General features: G+C 40.4%; 2 long non-coding RNA genes across 2 annotated transcripts; both read right to left on the bottom strand.

Annotated features, from left to right (window-relative positions):
* Positions 1-342: 342 nt before the first annotated feature.
* Positions 343-1032, bottom strand: LOC123431179. The gene is made up of 2 exons (XR_006623046.1): positions 888-1032; positions 343-743 (listed from the first exon to the last, which is right to left on the bottom strand). It is a non-coding gene; the product is annotated as an uncharacterized LOC123431179 (long non-coding RNA).
* A 16480-nt stretch (positions 1033-17512) lies between these two features.
* On the bottom strand, positions 17513-18101 carry LOC123431178. Its single transcript, XR_006623045.1, has 2 exons — positions 17920-18101; positions 17513-17776 (listed from the first exon to the last, which is right to left on the bottom strand). It is a non-coding gene; the product is annotated as an uncharacterized LOC123431178 (long non-coding RNA).
* Between the last annotated feature and the right edge of the window lie 5381 nt (positions 18102-23482).

Genomic DNA, 23482 nt, shown 5'->3' with positions numbered 1-23482 from the left:
GCCTTCCTATTCCCTTGAAAATGTCCATTATATAAAAAAAAGTATTAACTACTTTGAAATGATTAACATGTAAGATAATAGCATATTTATAATTTACACATTTTCTAAGCAATTTGGGTAAATAACATATTAAATTTGATGATAATTTTTGAAATATATGAATATTTTAAAAAATATTGAATCTGCCAAAAAAAGTGTACAAAAGTTAAACAAAGAAGCCGGCTGAATTATGACACTATGCGAAACATCTACTCATTTGCTTAGAGAAGTAAAAAAGACAACAAAAGGAAGGAGAGGGAATGAAACCTGGGTCTTTAGTTTAGAAGAGCAAGGCTCTCTCCATCCGGCTAAAGCTTGACTGTTGATATAATATGGCATAGGACCAAATAAGCATGCACACCGGACGGTAACTTTTAAGAAAAAATTAAATCGGTTTTTGACGTACGAGTGGCATGGTGCGTAATTTATGTCACTTTAGGAACAATTTCCATGACGTATGGATATAAATTATCCTTGCTTTATTAGTAGGTATAAATATAGTTATAGATATCTAATAAAAAAAAGAACGTTCGCAAGGGCTCAATGACGACCACGGACAACGTCCACCATGGGCTTGGTGGCAGTCCTCCTACAACAACAATCGTCAGTGTCCCGGCAATGAAATTGCTTGGTGTAACCCCTGCTTGCACACCAACCCTTGCACTTGGATTCGGTGCATCCATCTTCAAGCCCTTCACACCATTCTACAGAAAAACAATAAGTATTTTAGTAACTTAAATAAATATGGGTTTATTCGTCAGTTCATTGCCAATGCGTGTTATCAACTGCAAAGATAGATGAAATGAATTTTTTAGGTATATACACAATAAGAAAAGGAGGATGTTAACCCTTTGGATCAGCATCACAGGACAACATCACAGTGGCCATCACCACCATAAGGGCTGCCAAGCATACAAAGCATGCACTTGTTGTACTGACGGCCATCACAAGATACGGTGCTAGCTATGTACTGATATGCTCTCTTCTTTTACTGTTCGATCTGATCTGCCAAATGTATTGACCAGCAACTCGTTTTGCTAGCATTTATATAGGGTGAGCATGTTGATTGATCCCGAGTTTTATGGTGGTAATTAAATACTACCATTCTAATACCAGCATTAGATTGGAATTAATGCATTGATTTGTGCATATCCTTGAATAGACGTGCATACTTATCTCATTTTGTAGCATGAATTGATTCGTTCCTTTTTTGGTGCGTCTAGTCTATCTATTCAACTAGATGATAGATGATAGTGCGCAAGTGCAGCGTGAAGATGTTACAATATATTTCAATAAAATTAGATTGTCTTCCTTCGATTTAAAATAAATGACTCAACTTTGTACTAACTTTAGTATAACGTTGAGTCACTTATTTTGTGATGGAGGAAGTATTAAATAATGATTTAATAATATATGAAAAAACTAAAAATGCATATGATATATTATATGGGTTATTGTATAGTTGGAAAATATGTGTTGTAATATAAAGGAATTATCTCGATGCATGTTGAACGGGTCTTTGATGAGGTGGAATGTGTGCATGGCTTAAATGTGCATGTTGAAATAAGTAGAATTAGCGGGGATCAGCTAATAAAGAAACATATTTTTCATGCATGTTATGGTGGGCCTTTGATGATGTGACCCATGTGCAGTGACGAATCTAGGACGAATTTGAAGGGCAGGCCCAACTTTAGTACAAAGGGTGAATCTGGACTAAGATGGGCTGAAATTAGGCTGAGATCGGCTGGAATAGACTGTGTTTTAGTTTCAGAGGGCAGACTTCAACCTGTTGAAGCCGGCTGAAGTCTGCCCAGTAAAATCACCACTGCGCGTGTGCATGTTAAGATAATGGAAGTAGTGGGGATGAAGTGTTTGGTCTAAATGCTGCTAGTGAGTACTCCTTCCGTCCCAAAATAAGTGTCTTAACTTTGTACTACCTCTAGTATAAAGTTATACTAAGCTTGAGACAGTTATTTGAGACGGAGGGAGTACTTACCAGGGCGATCGTACCGACCGCGCGCAGCTCGGACAATGTCAGTGACCACATTGGGACGTCGCTAATTGGGGTTCCTACACTAGTGTGAAACAACACACGTTAACGATTATGGGACCATGCATTGTGTAGTGAGAAACATATTTATCATCGTACACGCTATTGAACAACTCTTAAGTGCGTGACGAGACTTCATATATTGTTCCAGTTGTTTTCAATTGTGTGTGATAGTATCTCATCCCAAAGGTGAGTTTCAAAGCCGCCGCGTCCAATGCCAAACGTAATCTCACTCCAACACTAGATGTGTACCGTGTGCGATGGTATGAAACACCATACACACTATGCCCCGACGTTACATGTGCAATGGTTGAGACATCACACACATTTTCCACCATAAAACCTGTGTGACATATGTCACATTTTCTAAACGTTTAACCTTGATGCTCCGGTTGGGTTTTGTGAAAACTTACATGCTTTTCTAAGAAGACATGTGCGATGAAGGATCAATTCCACACGTTTACTCCGAACTAAGACATATTTTATACTAGTTGAAGGCACGTACTTTGTACGTGCACGTTCTTAATAAAAAATCATAAAAGCAAAGTAATCTTAAATAAAAGCGAAACACTTTTTATATGGAGTTTTAGCTTCACAATCTCTTTCCAAGTTATAATGTTCATGGACCAATTTGATTTTATTACATTTCCAAAACATGTCAAGAGCAATTTTCATTAACGTTCACTTGACAAACTTGCATTGTTCTGCAAAAAGAAAAGAAAAGAAAAACTTGCGATTATAATATTCTCAAAACGGTAAGTTACACCATGGGATTAAATTTTGTTCAAAAAAATAATCATCTCCATGCATTTTAGATCACTTGGGCGTATACATGGATGCAACATTTTCAATTCAGATCTTGCCGCTTGATTTTCTGAGGATATTGATGATAAATATATGCCAGATGAACTAATGGTGAATCAAGTTCCAGCTATTGAACGTCTTATGCTAGAACCACCAATACCCGCAACTGTTTTAAGAAAAGTGTCAACGATAGCGCAAACCGGCATCGTTGGCAAGAATGGCTATGCTGCGACACCTCTATGCGTACAAATAGCCCAAGCGCGACATGGACCTTAAGCACAACATCTATCAGGATTCGTTGGAGCAGGGCGGGACCCACAGCTTATCCACGTCGGCATGGGACCTAGATGACGGCGACTACTGTCAAACAGTTTTCTGCTGCGCGCGCATCCTCCCTCTTCTTCTTCTCCGGGATGAAGCACGGCAACGCCGGCAAGCTCCGATTCAGAAAAGCAAATTTACAAACATAGATAGGGTTTGATTACAAGGGCTCGTCGGAGCAATATTCCAGAGACGATTACAGGTTCGACCTTCGATTACACGGGCTCCTAAGCTCGGCCCCCTAAGATCCTACCTCACCCCTACTATATCTCCAAAAGTGGGCTCACGTGAGCCCCACGGGTGCGGCCCCGACGAGGCGGCGGCGCCGGTCAGTCGGAGTCGGAGGCGCCCCACCCCCTGTCGGCGCGGAATTCCTCGATGGCTTGGCGGAGGCGAATCTCGTCGAGCTCCTCTTCCCTCAGCCGGTGCGCGGCGACCTGCTGGGCCTCTTCCTTGGTGCGCTCCATAACCTCGGCGACGACACCGTCGAGGTCGCCATTGTCGACGTAGTCTTCCGGCAGAAAGCCCTGCTCCTCCCCATCCCTGTTCAGAGGCGGCAGCAGTGCGGGTATAATGGCGGAGCTCGCTGCATAGCAGCCCGCGGCAGAGGAGCGCGCTGATGTCAGCTGTGCTTCCCCGGCAACGGCGACAGGAATAGTCATGTCGACGGCACCAGGAATCCTTCTGCTGCGGCTACGCCTTAAGGGACTTCCTAGGCAAATATGCAAATGATTTCCCCCATGGCCTTGGAGCCTTGCGTTGGTGTTCCCTTGAAGCGGAAAGGATGATGTAGCACAACGGTGGTAAGTATTTCCCTCAGTTTGAGAACCAAGGTATCGATCCAGTGGAGGAGTATCACAAGATCCTGCACAAACACAAAGAACCTGCTCCCAACGCTATGAAGGGGTTGTCAATCCCTTATAGATTGTTTGCCAAGTGAGAACTAAAAGCAACAAAGTAACAAAGCAAAGTAAAAGCAGAGGTGTAAACGATAGATGTGAATAGACCCGGGGGCCATAGTGTTTACTAGTGGCTTCTCTCATGAAAGCAAGTAGACGGTGGGTGAATAAATTACTGTCAAGCAATTGATAGAACCACGCAAAGTCGTGAAGTCATCTATGGCAATGATTATATCTATAGGCATCACGTCCAAAACAAGTAGACCGATACTGTCTGCATCTACTACTATTACTCCACACGTCGACCGCTATCCAGCATGCATCTAGTGTATTAAGTCCAAAAGAACAGAGTAACGCCTTAAGCAAGATGACATGATGTAGATGGACAATCTCATATCAACGACAGAGCCCATCTTGTTACCCTTGATGGCAACTACTTAATCTGTGCCTTGTTGCCCCTACTGTCACTGGGAAAGGTCACCACATGGTAGAACCCAAAACCAAGCATTTCTCCCATTGCAAGAATCATAGATCTAGTTGGCCAAACAAAATCCAAGACTCGGAGAGACTTACAAGGATATCAAATAATGCATATAAGAAATCAGCAAAGACTCAAATATATATCATAGATAATCTGATCACAAATCCACAATTCATCGGATCTCGACAAACACACCGCCAAAGAAGATTACATCGGATAGATCTCCTTGAAGATCATGGAGAACTTTGTATTGAAGATCCAAGAGAGAGAAGAACCCATCTAGCTACTAACTACGGACCCATAGGTCTGAAGTGAACTACTCACGAGTCATTGGAGGGGCGATTATGATGATGAAGAAGCCCTCCAACTCCAAAGTCCCCTCCGGCAGGGCGCCGGGAAGGGTCTCCAGATGAGATCTCGCGGAAATGGAAGCTTGCGGCGGCGGAAAAGTATTTTCGAGGCTCCCCGGATTTTTTGCTATATTTTAGGACATATATAGGCCAAAGATCTAGGTCAGGGGGCGCTCAGGGAGGCCACAAGCCCTGCCACCGCCGCCTCCCCTGGTGGCGGAGTGGGGGCTTGTGGGCTCCTTGGGGCCCTCCTGGCTTGGCCCACAGGCCCCCTGATCTTCTTTCGTTCAGGAAAAAAAATCATTTCGGGGATTTCATTCCGTTTGGACTCCGTTCCAAAATCAGATCTGAAAAGAGGCAAAAACACAGAAAAAACAGGAACTGGCACTTGGCACTGAATTAATAAGTTAGTCCCAAAAGAGATATAAAAGGTACATAAAACATCCAAAGATGACAAGAAAACAGCATGAAACCATAAAAAATTATAGATACTTTTGAGACGTATCAAGCATCTCCAAGCTTAACTCCTGCTCGTCCTCGAGTAGGGTAGTGATAAAAAATGAATTTTTGATGCTTTCATGCTACCTAGCATAGATGTCCTTTGTAACTCCTCTTATGTGACGTGAATGTTCAGATCCATTAGATTCAAAACAATAGTTTGCTATTGACGTGGAAACAATAATAATTCAAGCAAACTAGCAAGGTAATCAGGAACTTTCAAAATAACAAGGCTAAAAGAAAGTTATCCCTACAAAAGCATATAGTGTGGCTATGCTCTATCATCATTGCACAAACGAATTTAAATCATGCACAACCCCGGTATTGGCCAAGTAATTGTTTCACACCTTTACTTTCTCAAACCTTTTCAACTCTCACGCAATACATGAGCGTGAGCCATGGTTATAGCACTATAGATGGTGTGGAGTGTGGTGGATGTTGCAAGACAAAAAAGGAGAAGATAGTCACATTAACTAGGCATATCAATGAGTTGTGGAGATGCTCATCAATAGATATCAATGTGAATGAGTAGGGATTGCCATACAAATGATGCACTAGAGCTAAGAATATGTGAAAGCTCTTAAAGAAAACTAGTGGGTGTACATCCAACTTGCTTGCTCACGAAGACCTAAGGCAATATTGAGGAAGCCTATCATTGGAATATACAAGCCAAGTTATATAATGAAAATTTTCCACTAGCTATATGGTGGTGAAAAAACGAGAGACTCTCAATCATGAAGATCATGGTGCTTAATATGCACAAGTGTGGAAAAAGTGGTAGCATTGTCCCTTCTCTCTTTTTCTCTTATTTTTTTTGGTGGGCTTCTTTGGCCTCTTTTATTTCCTCACATGGGACAATGCTCCATTAATGATGATCATCACACTTTCAACTCAAAACTTAGAGCAACAATGACTCTATATGGAATGCCTTCGGTAGTGTACCGTGACAATGATCTAGTATCGCATAGACATTAATGGAAACATCATGCTAGCTATCTTACGATCATGCAATGGCAATGTAGACATGGTGGCACATGTCATGGTGGTAGTTGCATGGCAATATATCTCGGAATGACTTTGAAAAAGCCATAGTAGGTAGGTATGGTGGCTGTTTTGAGGGAGGCTAATGGTGAGTTTTGTGTACCGGCGAAAGTTGCACGACACTAAAAAGATATTGATGGTGTAAGGTGAAAGTGCATCTAAACCATGGACTCAACATTAGTCATGAAGAACTCATATACTTGTTGCAAAAGTTTTATTAGTAATCGAAACAAAGCATTCAACGCATACTCCTAGGAGAAGGGTTGGTAGGTATAAACCATCGCGCGATCCCGACCGCCACGCAAAGGATGACAATCAATATACTAATCATGCTCAGATTTCATCACATAGCGGTTCACCATACGTGCATGCTACGGGAATCACTAACTTCAACACAAGTATTTCTAGATTCACAACACCTTACTAGCATGACTTCAATATTACCATAACCACAACTCAAAACTAATTGAGATGAATCAAACTTCTCTAACTATTCAATGCACATGAAGGTGGAAGTTTTCGTATCCCTTTGGATAACTACCCCTTTTGAGACTACTTTCAAAGCATAGATCAACTACCAAGCCACGCACCACTGTGCTCTAAAAGATATAAGTGAAGCACATAGAGCAAAAGTATCTGGCTCAGAAGATATAAGTGAAGCACATGTGAGCTGAATTGTCTACCAAAAGATATAAGTGAAGCTCGACAAAATCACGGTGAGTGCATGTCACTCTCTAGGTGTGCAGCAAGGATGATTGTGACACAACAAAAATAAAATACTCCTTCGATACAAGACGCTCCAAGCGAAAACACATAACATGTGGTGAATAAAAATATAGCCGCAAGTAACGTTACCGATGGATTGAAGACGAAAGAGGGGATGCCTTCCCGGGGCATCCCCAAGCTTAGGATTTTACGGCATCCTGGAATCTCTTCGCGTGCCTTGGGTATCCCCAAGCTTGAGCTCTTGCCAATCTTTATCTCTTTTTCCATAAGAACTTCACCCAAAACTTGAAAACTTCACAACACGAAACTTAAACAGAAACTCGTGATAACATTAGTATGAGAAAGCAAACCACCGCTTCCTTAGGTACTGTAGCAGACTTAAATTATACTTATGCTGATGTTGGGTTACTGTATTTTCAATCTTCCATGGCTAATACCCCCCGATATTATCCATAGTTTCATCAAAATAAGCAACCAACACAACAAAAACAGAATCTGTTAACAGCAGACCAGTCTGTAGCAATCTGTATATTTTGTATACCTCTGGTACTTCAAAAATTCTGAAAACTTACGACCGTCTGAAGAATTTGCGTAGAAATCAGCAGCAAAAATAATCAACTCAAAAGCTCTTACAGAAAAAACATGAAAATTCTTTTCGTGAGCAGAAAGTTTGTGTCTTTTCCAGCATGACCAAACGATCATCCACAAGACTAATCATAATGGTTTTTCTTGGCACAAACACAAAAAGAAACACAAAAAACACAATCATAACAGAATTATGAAAGTGTGGAAAACACAAAACAGAAAGAAAAAGGATAGATTCGCTGGGTTGCCTCCCAACAAGCGCTTTTGTTTAACGCCCTTAGCTAGGCGAAAAGTGATGGAATCACGTATAGTCATCTTTGGTGCTCAAACCATAAGTAGCGTGATCATTTATCATCTTAAGATCTTTATCTTTATTGGATGACTCACCACTAGCTTTAGGAACAAAAACAGACTTGACAGTCTTTTTGAGAGTGAGATTTGGAGTATTTTGCACAGCGGCAAAAGCGGAACCCAAGTTGGTTATGACATCTTCTAATTTGCCAATTCTAGAAGAATCATTAACTATAAGTTCCTTCTCCCTTAAATTTTTCAAAAAGTTTCCCACTTTGGATCTGTACTGAGTAATTTGATTGTGGATCTTTCTGTCCAAACCCTCAATAAGTTCAACTATGGAAATTTTGTTTTCAACAGCGTCTAGCCTTTGCATCACGTGTTCCAAGGTCAAGATAGTTCCATTAACCATGAGCGGTGGTGAGCCTACCAAATTCATGATAGCTCTATAAGAGTCGACAGTGTGGCTCCCCAAAAAGTTCCCGCCTACAACGGTATCAAGGATATACCTATTCCAAGGAGAAATTCCAACATAGAAACTGCGAAGGAGGACGGTAGTGGATTGGTTACAAGTAGATGTACTTTGAGCATTGCAAATCCTGTACCAAGCGTCCTTCAAATTTTCTTCCTCATTTTGCCTGAAATTGAGAACTTCATTTTCAGGGGTGTCGTTTGGAGTGGTGGGTCTAACCATTGATGGACTATCTCACACACAAACGAGCAGGAAGAGAGAGTGAAACGGGCAAAAGAAAACGGCAAAAGAGAAAGGCAAATGAAAACGGCAAATGTGAAGTGGGGGAGAGGAAAACGAGAGGCAACTGGCAACAAAAGTAAATGCAGGAGATGAGTTTGTGAGACCTACTTGGATAGATCTTGATCTCTCCTCTCCGGCAACGGCGCCAGAAATACTTATAATGTCAGTTGTACTTCCCCGGCAACAGCGACAGAAATACTTATGATGTCAGTTGTGCTTCCCCGGCAACGGCGACAGGAATAGTCGTGTCGACAGCACCAGGAATCCTTCTGCTGCGGCTACGCCTTAAGGGACTTCTTAGGAAAATATGCAAAGGATTTCCCCCCATGGCCTTGGAGCCTTGCGTTGGTGTTCCCTCGAAGCGGAAAGGGTGATGTAACATAGCGGTGGTAAGTATTTCCCTTGGTTTGAGAACCAAGGTATCGATCCAGTGGAGGAGTATCACAAGATCCTGCACAAACACAAAGAACCTGCTCCCAACGCTATGAAGGGGTTGTCAATCCCTTATAGATTGTTTGCCAAGTGAGAACTAAAAGCAACAAAGTAACAAAGCAAAGTAAAAGCAGAGGTGTAAACGATAGATGTGAATAGACCCGGGGGCCATAGTGTTTACTAGTGGCTTCTCTCATGAAAGCAAGTAGACGGTGGGTGAATAAATTACTGTCAAGCAATTGATAGAACCACGCAAAGTCGTGAAGTCATCTATGGCAATGATTATATCTATAGGCATCACGTCCAAAACAAGTAGACCGATACTGTCTGCATCTACTACTATTACTCCACACGTCGACCGCTATCCAGCATGCATCTAGTGTATTAAGTCCAAAAGAACAGATTAACGCCTTAAGCAAGATGACATGATGTAGATGGACAATCTCATATCAACGACAGAGCCCATCTTGTTACCCTTGATGGCAACTACTTAATCTGTGCCTTGTTGCCCCTACTGTCACTGGGAAAGGTCACCACATGGTAGAACCCAAAACCAAGCATTTCTCCCATTGCAAGAATCATAGATCTAGTTGGCCAAACAAAATCCAAGACTCGGAGAGACTTACAAGGATATCAAATAATGCATATAAGAAATCAGCAAAGACTCAAGTATATATCATAGATAATCTGATCACAAATCCACAATTCATCGGATCTCGACAAACACACCGCCAAAGAAGATTACATCGGATAGATCTCCTTGAAGATCATGGAGAACTTTGTATTGAAGATCCAAGAGAGAGAAGAACCCATCTAGCTACTAACTACGGATCCATAGGTCTGAAGTGAACTACTCACGAGTCATTGGAGGGGCGATTATGATGATGAAGAAGCCCTCCAACTCCAAAGTCCCCTCCGGCAGGCCGCCGGGAAGGGTCTCCAGATGAGATCTTGCGGAAACGGAAGCTTGCGACGGCGGAAAAGTATTTTCGAGGCTCCCCTGATTTTTTGCTGTATTTTAGGGAATATATAGGCAAAAGATCTAGGTCAGGGGGCGCTCAGGGAGGCCACAAGCCCTGCCACCGCCGCCTCCCCTGGTGGCGGAGTGGGGGCTTGTGGGCTCCTTGGGGCCCTCCTGGCTTGGCCCACAGGCCCCCTGATCTTCTTCCGTTCGGGAAAAAATCATTTCGGGGATTTTATTCCGTTTGGACACCGTTCCAAAATCAGATATGAAAAGAGCCAAAAACACAGAAAAAACACAAACTGATACTTGGCACTGAATTAATAAGTTAGTCCAAAAAAGATATAAAAGGTACATAAAACATCCAAAGATGACAAGATAACAACATGAAACCATCAAAAATTATAGATACGTTTGAGACCTATCACGCGCCGCTGCCACCATCTCGCGGTCGTACTACTCCACCTCGCGCCGAGCGAACGCACGCAGTGGCGCGAGCCCCCAGTTGGTGTACCTTCGCGTGCCACGCTTTTGAGCAGCGTCGGAAGAAATCCGCGCCGCCCGTTCGCGGTCAGAGTCAGGGGTGTCAGGCGGCAGCCGCTTCGCCCTCCGGTTTCCGTTGCGGGAATGGCCGCCGCGCGTGTTGGAAGATCATGGCCTCATGATTGTCGCACGATGGCGCTTGATCTGCAGCGGGGCTGGATTGTGTGGTTTTGGTGGGGGTCGCCGACGGAGAGGGGCGAGAGGGGGCCAAAGCGGCGTAGATCTGGAAATAGATATGGTACGACACATTTCATTGTATAAGTAGATCGGGTACGACACTGATGTGACGCCCGCTGACTTCCCTGGCCCATGGGTCAGATTGACCGGTCAGCCCGTGCTCTGTTTCGAACGTTTCGAAAGTTGCCCTGTTTTCAGTTGAGCCATCATCTTTTCTACATATCCTTGTTTAAATGTTTGAAACTTCTCTTGTTCATGTTTGAAACTTCTCTAGTTCATGTTTGAAACTTGTTCATGTTTGAAACTTCTTTATATGTTTGTCAAACTTTGGTTTGACCAAGTTTGAAATCAGCATAAAAAATAAAAATAAAATATTGGAAAACCAGTGCACATATTCTTACTTTGTCATATACTAACAACCCAAATTGATTTGGCTGTTTTAGACATGGTGGACAAAAAAACTTGTTTAGAAATGGGGTATTTACCCCCTTTGGAGCTATTTTCAAACTCATGTGTGAAGACAAGTGGTTTTGGGTGTTGAACTTCAAACTTTCAAAAACATCACAAAAGCTTCATTTTGGAGTGACTAAGAAGGAACCAGGCTTGGTTTGTCATTTTCATGTTTGAAACTTGTTTAAATGTTTGTCAAACTTAGGTTTGACCAAGTTTGAAATGAGCATAAAAAATTAAAATATTGGAAAACCAGTACACATGTTTTTTACTTTGTCATATACTAACAACTCAAATTGATTGGCACCAGTTTTCTATTTTTTTTATTATTTTTTTTGAATTACTTATGCTCAACCCTAACCTTTGAAAACCATACAACCTCGTTCGTGATAGCCAAGTTTGTGAACGTTTTTACATGAAAAACTCTATAGTCCAGATTTCTTATTTTTCCTATGGAATTAGTCACATAGAATGATGATTGGCACCAGTTTTCTATTTTTTTTATTTTTTTTTTGAATTACTTATGCTCAACCCTAATCTTTGAAAACCGTACAACCTCATTCGTGATAGCCAAGTTTGTGAAGGTTTTTTCATGAAAAACTCCATAGTTCAGATTTTTATTTTTCCTATGGAGTTGGTCACATAGAATGATGATTGCCACAAGTTTCCTTTTTTTTGAATTACTTATGCTCAACCCTAACGTTTGAAAACCTCTCAAAATCCCATCAAAACCCCATCAAAACCCCGCACCTGTCCGAACCATTGGATCGCCGTGAATGGACGGTCTGGATCAGGAAGCAGGGCTACGTCAGCGATCCGCGGGCTGCGCTTTCATTGGTCGGCCCAGCTCCTCCGAAACCAAGTTTCATTGTAATAGTTGTGAAACAGCCCCCATTTCTATCATTTAGAAAACTCCCAAATAATTCTCATAAATCTCTTGGGTCATATCTTCCTCAGATATGACAAAATATTTCCTTGCCATGTTCAAAAATATTCCTCAAATATTCCTTTCTGATTCTGCCCTATCTGTCAAGTTGTGAAGCAAGTACCCTTTTTTATTTGCTTGATTGATCTCAAAATTTGTGTACACTCTTTCCTATCCATATCATTGCGTCATGTCAAAATTCAACTCAATTTAGCTAGGAAATATTTCTTGGCAAATTTCCAAAGTTTCTGATCCAGAGAAAGCTTTGTGAAGCAAGTGCTAGCTAGGTGTGTTCAAATGCGTTGAAACTTTGCCATCATTTCAAAATGTTCAAATAATGTCGCTTCTCCAAATTTGAGCATCACTCCTTCAACCATGTGACCATAGCATCAAATCTTTGTCTCTGGTCATTATTTTGGATTGTGAAGCAACTATGTTTTATGTTGCTCCATAAATTCTGAAATTTTACCAGAACATTCTCCTACCTATAAAACCTCTCTAAACCAATTTTGAGCTCATTTTTTAGCCAATTATTTCCAGTAATTCTTCTAAGATTCTGTCCAGCTCGATGTTGTGTGAAGGAAGTGTCACTTTGGCTTATCAAGATCGCATGAAATTTATACATCATCTTCATAACCCTAAAATATTCATATCCTCCAAGTTTCAGCTCCATCCAAGCCAGTATGAGAGTGCCACATCAAAATCTCTATTCTGGACCAGATTAGCTAGTTCCAAAGCAACCCTATTAAATATTGATCCTGTGCTCCTCAAGTTTCACAGGATTGTAGTCCTTCCTACCCTAAACCGCAGATGTGAGTGCTGACGTTGGATGGCTTGATATATGTTCGTGTCATACCTCCGTGGAATAATTAATAAAGTTGACCTTTTTAGTTTTGTAATACCATCGGGATCATCGATTCACGGGCAGGTGAGTTGCTGCAAGTTTTTTTTTCATTTTTTCCATCTTTCTCGTCGTCTTTGACTGTGACGATGGCCCGTCGTCCCCGACCATGAGGAAAGGTGCACCATGCGGTGACCCAACGCTCTGATTGGCAACAAATTATTACGGTTTTGCATATACAAATATATTTTACAACTATTGAAGTGCATCACCGGAGTTCAAAGGCATGAGGAGTAAGACTTACAAAAGTGACTTTGATAGGTATAGTCATGGGGTGCCCATAGTCATGCCCTTCATCTTGTCGGTGTCACAATCCTTGAAGATTTCCATTGCCTAGCCAGCAATCTGGATCAAATCGATAAAAAAACAGAGGGAAACAGAAGGGGCAGAGGCGATGCGGTGATATCTAACTCAACACGGAGGAGAACAGGACAGGTACCAGAACAGGACAGGGCTGTCACCACAGCTGCCGACGAGAACGAAAGCGCCGCCAGTGCTGTCAAACAGAACAAAAGCTCTGCCGCCGCCGCTGGCTCACCACCGGGAATGAAGAGGAGGGAGCAACACATGTTCAGACAGGTATACCCATTCGGACAGGCACGGGGACACGTTTGACCTGATTCACTGACGAGTGGGCCCGTAACTAGATGCACTGCCAAGTAGGGCACGTGCTTACGTGGATAAGTTGTGGGTCTAGCTCCTAACAGCTAATGAGGGCATCAGTTCAGATTAAGGAACATTGTCGTGTGTGAGATATTTCCTCGTTCAGAAATGTCGCACCGAGGCAATTCAGACAAAAGACGTCGCACTTCTTTCAATTCACCTCAAAAACGTCGTACAGGAGCAATTGACCCGTCTCCCGTGACTTGTTCTCTCCCCTCACCTTAATCTCTTTTTTATCTTTTATTCATGCAGCAAAGTACGGAGAGTTGTGGTGCGGGAAACGGCGAGTGGCGGTGCATGCTGTTGTGGGAGCGTCGGCGGCACGGGCTGATGGGTGAGCGAGGGGTAGGGGCGGAGGGCTGATGGCCGAGCGGTGGGGCGTGCAAATTAATGGACGACCATGACCGTGGGGTGATGTTCTGCGCTGGTCGTGGCGGGAGATTCGTATCTCTAGCTGAACAACCATCCGAGGGAAGGCCTTCTCCCTACCGATCGAGTCACAAGTTTGATGCTTCCAAAGAGGTACCGTATCACCATAATCAAACATCATCTATCAGCTTTTCTTAATTCATACATGCTGGAGTACGTATGTTTCCATTCATCTAGATTTCCATTGTCCAAGCAATCACATCCACCTGACATGGCCAAATTCTACTAGTTGTACATACCACCGCTTTGGTTCCATCATACCAGTGGCGGAGCCAGAAATTTTGTTTAGCCTGGGCAAACTTGAACCTATGTGTCTGATCTCAAAATCATAACGGTAATGGTAGCTGGCATACGTTTGCGGTAGGGGTGGCAAATAAACCATCTTTGCTGGCTGTTTTAGTTGTAAAACGAGATCAAACGACAACAGTGTTTAGATGAAAATTGCCTTTTCGGAGAGAAACTGCCATGTTGCCTGAAGAAACTTGACATCTCTTCCTTCTTCCTCTCAACTAAAACTGCCAGGCAAATGCTCGCAAATACTGCCCTCCCTGATGAGCGTTCACCAGTTATAGGCGTCCAATCATAATTGGGTATTTGGATACATAACATAAATAACAGTCTCAAACTTTTGAACCACAAATCTATATATACTAATAATGAAGTAACAATATAAATATAAATATAATTCAAATATACTTCCTCCGTCCTGAAGAATCCATTTTCGCGACAAGTAATTCGGCTCGGAAGTTAATATATTGGAACCTTCAAGAGATATACTCGCTCATTTGGTCTTGAATATGGAGACGATACTCAGAAATTTGTTTTCTCTTTTTCGTATCACATTCAATTTCATTTGGATTAAACTCATCGGCATTGCTAGGTGGTTGCATTGGCTCTACTTCTATTTCTGTTGTTCACCATCCATATTTTCATTGGTTGCTCTATTGACAAAAAACATCATCTGTAAAATTTAGTGATTCAAGTTAACATTCAGCTATCAAGAAGAACATCTCTAATCGAAGACTAGGTTCACAAAGTTGTCGTCATTCCAATGGATAATTCCCATGTACACACATAAAAATTGAAGCCCTAAACCTATGCATAGGATGGCTAGATCAATTCGTAATTTTACCTACTCAGGAAAGAGAGGATGATCAGTAGAGGATGCAAGCCGTTCATGCGTGGATCTAGTCGCCCCGCCCGCCGACGGCCGCACGTCCAGCCGCCAATGGTAGTCGTGGCTTGCCGTCAGTCATTCTCCGTGATATGCAATCGTGGGGAGGCTGGCAGGTGGAGAGGCTAGACCCGTTGCTATCGAGTAAATCATGCGTTCCTAGCTTTCTAGGCCTGGGCCTGTTGCTAATTCTCATCAAGCCCAGCAGCGAAAGAAGCCCAAAACAGTTTTGTCCGGGAAACCTTGACGTACACCTGGATTTGGTCAGGTGGAAATGGGCGTCGTACAGCTTCGCGTAAGCAGCGAGCCCGGGCAAGTGTCCAGGGTCGCTAGGTGCTGGCTCCGCCACTGCATCATACCAATTCCTCGCGAGTAATATACTAGTAATACTTATCTGTAGTCCAAGGTTTCAACCCAAGTTAATATAGTCTGATTGGTTCTGAATGTCAAATCCTTGCTAGCTAGGATGTCAAATGTGTACTATTCACAAAACTATGCTAGCAAAACTACTAATACAACAGAATAGTACACCCTAAGATATTAAAGTACCTTGTGCGTGTGTTATGTTTGCTGGCCCTAGGTGCATACCTTTCGAGACATGGGTGTGTAGGTGAGGGGTAAAAGTAGAAGAATGGAAAAGGCATCAATTGAGGCAATGAACTGAAACATATGACCCGTGGAATGGTGTATTTCCTAAGGCTGGTTGTAATGGGTAGTATCATATATTAGTATCAGGCTGGCCATAGTGAAAGTATCTTAGGTAGTATCATGTACTTGGAACTAGCAAGCATGCTGATGTGGCAGATAATTAAACAAGAGTGAAAGATTTAGAGTAACATAGGTATATATCGTAACATGTTAAATGTTATGCTACTATATATCATGCATGTCAATAAATGACATGATATTAACATAGGTATAAGGGAGTGTTCTTTTCAATTCTACGTATAGAAATTAAGATCTTGCCATGATATTTTCCCAAAAATTGTGTGGTTTTAATGGTACAGATCTAGAATTTTCTTTCATTGGTAGCAGATTTACCATCTTATCTTGTTCCTAAACCATGTTGTCTGTGTCGCCTTGGCATTTTAGGTCTCCATATAATAAATTATGAACACATATTGATGTGGATTTTAATATTACTCACTCTTTACTTTAAGTTGATAAACCCTTCCTCTTGGTTAACTTGTAGAGTTCATTACTAAAACAAGTTATCACAAATAGCAGTTAGCTGTGTATTAAAAGATCTAGACGTACTAGTCTGTATAACCTTTTGCATCAAAAGTAAAAAATAATAGAGCCATTTTATTTTTGTTGTTCATGTCACTTTTCAGTTTCTATTCGCAAGACGTATGGTTGGAAAAGGATTGAAGTATTCCTTGAAGTATTGGCATAACACCAATAATTCTTACTAAAATGTGATTTCTATGTCAATGTGTAGATGATTCCGAACAAGTAAGTTTGTTCCCTCTAGCTCAAATAAATTTCAGCTATATTATATCATTTTTCATCTCACTTATAACTAGTCTTATAATTCTGAGGTATTGGGAGGTAATATTGGAGATAAATCGAGTTATGATAATGCTCATGGTACAAATGTGGTCATTAATACTATAATTGTGGTCGTTGTTTGCGTGGGATTGACGACGACCGCACATCATCCCGTCGTTACAAGAATAACGACCACCAAAGGTATGTGGTTGTTATACTTTTAACGACGGAGTTTGGTCGTTAATGACCTTTAACAACCAAAATCCAACCTTTAACAACCACGTATACCGTCGTTAAAAACCGTTTTCCTAGTAGAGATCTTCAGGAAGGACGTAATACAATGACCAGAAACTCCTAATTAGCATAATCGAACGGCCAAAAATGTTTAATCGCTCAGATGGCAGGGATTAGGTGCAGTTTTAGTGTCTCTAATAATGTAAGATGCGGGGGGATTCACGGTAGGAGATAAAGCAAGAGGTGTCTCAAATCCCGGCCCAAGTGACACGTTGATGACTCACTTTATAGACGATGCTAAATGTTTCTTTAAAATTTATTTATTTCTTACCCGCTGCGAACGCACCGACCTTTTGCAACATATCTAATAAAAAATGCAACGTTCGCAAGCGCTCAATCACGACCACGGACAACATCCACCATGGGCTTGGTCGCAGTCCTCCTACAACAACAAGTGGCGACGTCCTGGCAATGAATTCCCTTGGTGTAACCCCTGCCTTCACACCAACCCTTGCACTTGTCTTCGGTGCATCCATCTTCAAGCCCTGAGCACCATTCTACAGAAAATAATAACCAAATTAAAAACTTAAATAAATATGGGGTTATTCGTCAATTCATTGCCAATGCGTGTTATCAACTGCAAAGATAGATGAAAGGAATTTTTTAGGTATATACACAATAAGAAAAGGAGGATGTTAACCCTTTGGATCAGCATCACAGGACAACATCACAGTGGCCATCACCACCATAAGGGCTGCCAAGCATACAAAGCATGCACTTGTTGTACTGACGGCCATCACAAGATACGGTGCTAGCTATGTACTGATATGCTCTCTTCTTTTACTGTTCGGTCTGATCTGCCAAATGTATTGACCAGCAACTCGTTTTGCTAGCATTTATATAGGGTGAGCATGTTGATTGATCCCGAGTTTTATGGAGTACTATTAGATTGGAATTAATGCATTGATTAATTTGTGCACATCCTTGAATAGACGTGCATACGTATCTTCTCATTTTATAGCGTGAATTGATTCTTTCCCTTTTTTGGTGCGTCTAGTCTATCTATTCAACTAGATGATAGTGCGCATGTTGCAGCGTGAAGATGTTACAATATATTTCAATAAAATTAGATTGTACTCCATCCGTTCTAAAATAAGTGACTCAAAAATGAATCAACTTTGTAATAATTCTAATACAAAGTCCAGTCATTTTTTGAGTCACTTATTTTGAAACGGAGGAAGTATTAAACAATGGTTTAAAATATATGAAAAAACTAAAAATGCATATGATATATTGTATTGGAATATTGTATAGTTGGAAAATATGTATTGAATATAAGTAGTGTAATATAAAGGAATTACCCGATGCATGTTGAACGGGCCTTTGATGAGGTGAAATGTGTGTATGGCTTATATGTGCATGTTGAAATAAGTAGAATTAGTGGGGATCAACTAATAATGAAAAATATTTTTCATGCATGTTGTGATGGGCCTTTGATGATGTGACGCGTGTGTGCATGTTAAGATAATGAAAGTAGCGGGGATGAAATGTTTGGTCTAAATGCTGCTAGTGAGTACTTACCAGGGCGATCGTACCGGCCGCGCGCACCTCGGACAATGTCGGTGACCACATTCAAACGTCGCTAATTGGGGTTCCTACACTAGTGTGTTGTTAGTGTGAAACAACACACGTTACCGATTATGGGACCATGCATTGTGTAGTGAGAAATATATTTATCATCGTACACGCTATTGAACAACTCTAAGTGCGTGACGAGACTTCATATATTGTTCCAGTTGTTTTCAATTGTGTGTGATAGTATCTCATCCCACAGGTGAGCTTCAAAGCCGTCGCGTCCAATGCCAAACGTAATCTCACTCCAACACTAGACGTGTACGTGTGCGATGGTATGAAACATCATACACACTATGCCCCGACGTTACATCTGCAATGGTTGAGACATCACACACATTTTCCACCATAAAACCTGTGTGACATATGTCACATTTTCTAAATGTTTAACCTTGGTGCTCTGGTTGGGTTTTGTGAAAACTTACATGCTTTTCTAAGAAGACATGTGCGATGAAGGATCAATTCCACACGTTTACTCCGAACTAAGACATATTTTATACTAGTTGAAGGCACGTACTTTGCATGTGCACATTCTTAATAAAAAATCATAAAAGCAAAATAATCTTAAATAAAAATGAAACACTTTTTATATGGAGTTTTAGCTTCATAATCTCTTTCCAAGTTACAATGTTCATGAACCAATTTGATTTTATTACATTTTCAAAACATGTCAAGAGCAATTTTCATTAACGTTCACTTGACAAACTTGCATTTTCCCGCAAAACGAAAAGAAAAGAAAAACTTGTGATTATAATATTCTAAGTTACACCATGGGACTAAATTTTGTTCTAAAAAGTAATCATCTCCATGCATTTTAGATCACTTGGGCGTATACATGGATGCAGTGCATTCTACCATGCATATCCAATATTTATCCGAGCAAGAAAATGGATATGTATCAGTCCATATATACAATACATGTCATAAAATCCATGCAAGAAACATGAGAATAGCCTGTTTCGCTTGACTTACTATCTTTTCATAAAAGAAAAAACATGGAAATAGCTTGTTCCGCTCGGCTAAAATATTGTTTTGGGATGATACTCGGTCATACGGGCCTTGAAGCTTTCCAGTGGGCTAGCTCTATCGAGCCCCACTCATAAACGCGAACCAACCTCTTGACCTACATTTTCTATTCATATCTTGCCGCTTGATTTTCTGAGGATATTGATGATAAATATATGCCAGATGAACTGATGGTGAATCAAGTTCCATCTATTGAACGTCTTATGCTAGAACCACCAATACCCGCAACTGTTTTAAGAAAAGTGTCAACGACAGTGTGATAATATATACAAAAATACATTTTGATATTAGATATAATTCATTATGTATCACGACCTTGTTTTATATTTGATGAAGACCCCAGTTGAGTAAATACTGAATCATGCATATTATAGTTTGAATTGGCCACAACTTCCTTTCTTGTAACGTAGGTTCAACCTTGTCCCATCAAAAAATTATACATCATATAATAAGGAGGTAAACATTCACTAGTAGAAAAAGGGGCTTCCGTCCCAGCTCAATTTACACATTAGTCCCGGTTCCATTACGAACCGGGACTAATGTTAGCATTAGTCTCGGTTCGAACGGCAAGGGCGCCGGTCGGTCATTAGTCCCGGTTCAAAAGGGACCTTTAGTCCCGGTTCGTTTCTCGAACCGGGACTAAAGGGTTTGGAGGCTTTAGTCGTGGTTCGTGTCTTGAACCGGGACTAAAGGGTAGACCTTTAGTCCCGGTTCGAGACACGAACCGGGACTAAAGGGGTTTTGTATTTTTATTTTTTCCTGTTTTTAAATTTTATTTCTGTTTGTAGTTTCTGTTTTAAATTGCTTATATCTTTTAGGATATTTAATTTTTTTTAGTGATTCTTTTTGCATTAGATTCAAAATTTTGTCTAGTTTCTGTTTGTGCAATTAGTTCTTAAATTTGAATGGTTTAAATTTGAATTTGTTCAAATTTGCTTCAAACCCAAATTGTGAATAACTTGAGTTTACAAATAGTTTTTAATTTAATTCTTTTTTCTCCTAGTCATCTGTTAGATTGTTATCACACTAAGATTTATTTGGTTATTTTTAGAATAAATTAAATTTGGATTTTAATTAAAACAATATTGTTTTGCTTATATAGTTGTTTTAGTCATTTAATTGTTGTTTATTATTATTTTTAGTTAGTACTTTCTGTAGATTTTAACATGTTATAGCATGGTGCATATTGAATGCATAAAAAGTTTGGAATTAAAATCATTTTAATAAAATGCCTTTGTAGCAGATGGGTTTTCGTCTGAAACCTTGATACTTCGAAGGATGATCCAGTTTGTACACGAAGTGCATCCAGTTTTTATCGTAACTCTCTCAACTTTTTAGCACATGCCATGTGGGTGAAACTATGATACCATGCCAACTTTCAACCTTTTCAGAGTTCATTTGTAGTGCTTTTCAATTTCAGGGTCAATTAGCTCAAAAAAGTAAGTAAATGCATGAAAAATACCAAATGAAGTCAGAAAATATTGAAAATTTATGATGTGGCTTTAAATGGTGTATTTTAAACACACAAAAAGTATGGAGTTCAAAAAAATGAAATCCCTTTGCAATAGATGAGTTTTCGTTCGAAACCCTGATACTTCAAAAGAGATTGTTCATTTTGTACACGAAGTGCATCCAGTTTTTGACGTAACCCTCTCAACTTTTTAGCACATGCTATGTGGGAGAAATGATGATACGATGCCAAGTTTCAACCTTTTCAGAGTTCATTTGTCGGGCTTTTCAATTTCAAGGTCATTTAGGTCAAAAAATCATTAAATGCATGAAAAATAGAAAATGAAGTTATAAAGGGTCGAAATTTAGGATGTGGTTTTGAATGGTTTATATTGAATGCACAAAATGCATAAAATGTCTGAAGTTGAAATAAGTAAAAAAATAAAATATCTTTCTAGCAGATGGGTTTTCGTCCGAAACGATGATACTTCGAAGGAGATGGTCCAGTTTGTACACGAAGTGCATCCAGTTTTTGTCGTAACCCTCTCAACTTTTTAGCACAAGCTATGTGGACGAAATGATGATACCATGCCAAGTTTCAACATTTTCAGAGTTCATTATAGTTCTTTTCAATTTCAGGGTCATTTAGCTCAACATAGCAAATAAAGTTAGAAAGGGTTAACTCTGGCTTGGTTAAACTTAGTTGTGATTCTGGCGGGGACGGTGCTAGCAAATGTAGTCGACGGGTATGATTAGACTCTTGGCTAAAGGGGGATTCTGAAATTTTCAAACTCTACCCTCCCTGGACCGTCTTTTTTAGTTTTGTAGAAAATAAACAAAAATGCTAAAATCTTCAAAAAATAAAATCCTTTGAGATGTAGTTAGGTTTTAGTGCCTAGTTGGTATACAAATTTTGAGATATTAATTTTGACTGTTTTTTCAAAAAAGGGAAAAATGTAAAACGGCCATAACTTTTGCATACGACGTCAAAAAAAAGTTTAGTATATCAAAAAAAACTAGAGAAAATTTGGAATCGATTTCACCGGGGCTTGCCCGGTAAAGTTTTCTCAGATGCTCAAAATTCCAAATGTAAAAAAGTTTTTTCCACAAAAATAAGAAAAAATAATTTTATTTAAAATCTTTAGGTTTTTTTTATTGAAATTCACTATTATTATTACTTATTTTGTTTATTTTAATAATTGTTTGAATTCAAAAAATTAAATCATGTGACATGACATCAAACCCTAGGTTGTTTAGGATTGATAGCTTACTATTGTCAGGAGAACAACAAGTGCAGACTTGGCAACTAGGGGCGATAGAACCAGGAAGTTAAGCGTGCTCGGGCTGAAGCAGTGAAAGGATGGGTGACCGGCCGAGAAGTTAGACGATTTGAAATGAGTAATCTCTGCTAGAGCGGTGAGGATGGGTGATTAGAGATTAAATTGTCAAATAAATCAAAGATTTAAAAATTGAATTAAAACATAAAAACAAATCAAAGAATATTCAAAAATAAAATTTGAAAACTAAATAAAAAGATACCTTTTTGGGTCAAACAAACAAAATAAACAGACGGATCCTTTAGTCCCGGTCCGTGTTAAGACCCGTGACTAAAGGGCCTGCCCTTGAGGGCGCTCCGAGGCGCCCACGTGGAGCACCTTTGGTCCCGGCTTGGGACAGGGCCGGGACTAAAGGTTAGGCCTTTAGTCCCGCCTCTTTGGTCCCGGTTGGTGAACCGGGACTAAAGCCCCTTACGGGCCGGGACTATAGGCCCTGTCCCCACTAGTGATTCAACGTTCATTGATAATATTACTAATGAATATTTTGTCGATTAGAAAAGTACATGTCATGCATATGTTCTTATTAGCTCTTGTATTTTCCTGCTGGGGTGCTGGTTGCGTATTGCTACAACTTGTGTTGCACTCATGCCTAATTCTTTTGCACTCATGTTTCCTTTCCAAATAGACTTCCCATTGATATGGAGTCATTTTCAGATATCTATCCCGGTCGCGATTACTCTTACGCCGGGAAGAATTCATCTATAGCATTTCTGGTTTCAGCAAAAGAATCATTCTGCTCTCCAACAACATCTACTATTTCCCCATCAAACAAAACAAACAAAAACAAATAGTATGTCAAGGCAAAGGATCATTAAGGAT

This window comes from Hordeum vulgare, chromosome 2H (genome assembly GCF_904849725.1).
Source record: "Hordeum vulgare subsp. vulgare chromosome 2H, MorexV3_pseudomolecules_assembly, whole genome shotgun sequence".
Classification (NCBI taxonomy): Eukaryota; Viridiplantae; Streptophyta; class Magnoliopsida; order Poales; family Poaceae; genus Hordeum; species Hordeum vulgare.
This window is presented reverse-complemented; position numbering and strand designations above follow the sequence as displayed.